The 2,247-nt window shown below is 37.7% G+C and overlaps 1 long non-coding RNA gene across 1 annotated transcript; it reads left to right on the top strand.

Moving 5' to 3' along the window:
• The first annotated feature begins 241 nt into the window (after positions 1-241).
• LOC132286291 (uncharacterized) lies at positions 242-2,247 on the top strand. The gene is made up of 2 exons (XR_009472746.1): positions 242-409; positions 2,016-2,247. It is a non-coding gene; the product is annotated as an uncharacterized LOC132286291 (long non-coding RNA).

The following is a 2,247-nucleotide window of genomic DNA, read 5'->3' as shown; positions in this document are numbered from 1 at the left end:
TTTATAATAATAATTATTATAATAGTTTATTAATAATAAAAATAATAGCAATATTTATAATAAATAATAATAGTATTAAATCAATGTAATGATGAAGAAATTAAATCTTAGGATAGGATTTACCTTAGGACATCTTGCTTGACTTGGCTTACTAGCCTTAAAGCCTTATGGTTGGGAACGTGGTTAATTAAATGCAAAAATAGATATTTGTAATATTTAAATTATATAAGTTATGTATATATAGAAGTTAGCCCTTTAGTTGAGGATTCACATAAGTTGAAGAAGGAAATAATAAAAGTGAGTTCTTGTATAAGACCGTAAGGAAAAGAGAGAAAGAAAGGAGCCTGGACCGGTGTAGGGAATTTACCCGATTACGCGCAACCGGCGGATTTATTTTAAATCTAAAAAGGTAAGTTATTATCTACTTTTCCCCTTTGAGTCCATAAATTATTCATTACATTTATTCGGCTATTTTTGAGGTTAAAAACCATGCTAGGATAATGAGAAATTAATTATTTAATTTATTAAAATAATGAGATATTAATTATTTAAGGATTAAATAATTTATTATTAGCCTAGGTAATTATTTGAAACTTAGGAAGTTGTTATTTAAGGCTTTAGAATTTTTTTTAGAATTTTTGGGCAATTTTCGGAATTTTTCTGTATTTTCCGGCGACCCTCCGGCGAGTTTTCCGGTCGCCGGCAATGGGGGAGATGACCGGAGTGATCCGGTGTGATGCGGCGCACCATAAGAGGGTGTGGGCGCGCATCCTGGGCCTTAGATGAAGCTGATTGATCCGGTGCATCGCGGTCCATGTTATCGCGGTACACCCGGATCTATGAGCATAGGATTGAGTGATGAGAGGGTGAGATGATTCAGTGTAGCGCGCCCATAGTAGGATGATGCAGCCAACGAATTAGGACGAGCCACGTCATCAGGATGCATTAGTGCGCGCGTGGGAGCGCGTGCGCGCGCGTGGCTGATGCCAAACGCGCGTGGAGGCGCGTGGGAGAGTGGGGAAGGTTGGGCTGCGCGTGGGGAGGCTCTGGGAGGCGCGTGAGGGCGCGTGTGGGGTCTCTACAGCTGCTGGAAATAACCAGAGTACCCCTAGGGCCTGTTTTGTAAATTCCAGAACCTTAAACTTGGATTTTTAGGTACTGTGTTGGTATTTACGGGTTTAACGGGCCACGAAATTATTATTTTAATACCCGTTACTTATTCTTATGACCGATTAATCTTTTCTAAGCATTTATTGGCTCGTTCACAGTACGGATACTAATGTGATTTATTTAACGACATTGTTAAATATAAATAGTGTTATTATCTTATTAAATGGTATCAAACATTACTGTTAAACTAAATAATGCCATGGTTTTCGTCAGATAAATTATCCATGATATCTTATGGGATGTTTATACTGTTAAATGATATATAAACCATGATTATTATGCTGTGTGCATTTCAGGAAATAAATGGACTATTTAATTATGTCGCATTTATATTATATGGATGTGTTGCCATATAGAACCATATGAGCTGGCTAATAAGTTTAGACTCATTTATACCTTATGCATTCGTTGCTATAGACAGATGTGTGGCTGTCGGGGTATATGGTTTAATATTATTGGCATATGTTGCCTAATTGACATGCTCAGTATATTTAGTAATATTATTGGCATGTGTTGCCTAATTTGTATGCTCGGTATATTCATCAGTACTTTGAGAGGTGTTATCACTGTGTAGTTCGTTATAGTCTGTGTTGTCAGTACCGTGCACCATGTATAATAGCTGATTTCCCGGGTAGGGAAATGCGACACTTAACCACCTAGTGTGAGTCTAAGTGATCACCGTCTATTCTGGTTGAGGTCATGTTATACATTGGATACTTCCCTTAGGATGTATACAGATATAGTACTCATCCGATTCTTAATGATTAATTTATTTGATTCTCTGTTTTGGGTCATAGTAGAGAGGACTTGCTCGTGGGGTTGACCCACCATTGTTGTTATTTCAGGATACGGTCAGTACCCGTTCCAAGGTTGAGGTTAGCAGTGAGGGACCACCATCCGAACTCATCTACTCTTACGATCCAGTTCAGGGTAGAAGTTTTATGTATTACTTCAGTTTCAGTTTTTATTTACTTTTGACGTTGAACTCTCAGGGTTATATTTAGGGATCCTTGACATAGGATTTCCAAGTTGTAACGAAGTACTGTATTAAATAAAGGATGGATGGATGTTGTATTA

The sequence above is a fragment of the Cornus florida genome, unplaced genomic scaffold (assembly GCF_030987335.1).
Source record: "Cornus florida cultivar Cherokee Brave unplaced genomic scaffold, ASM3098733v1 CherokeeBrave_3.0.0_Hap2_Chr02, whole genome shotgun sequence".
NCBI lineage: Eukaryota > Viridiplantae > Streptophyta > Magnoliopsida > Cornales > Cornaceae > Cornus > Cornus florida.
The sequence above is the reverse complement of the archived record's forward strand: the minus strand, read 5'-3'. Positions and strand labels throughout refer to the sequence as shown.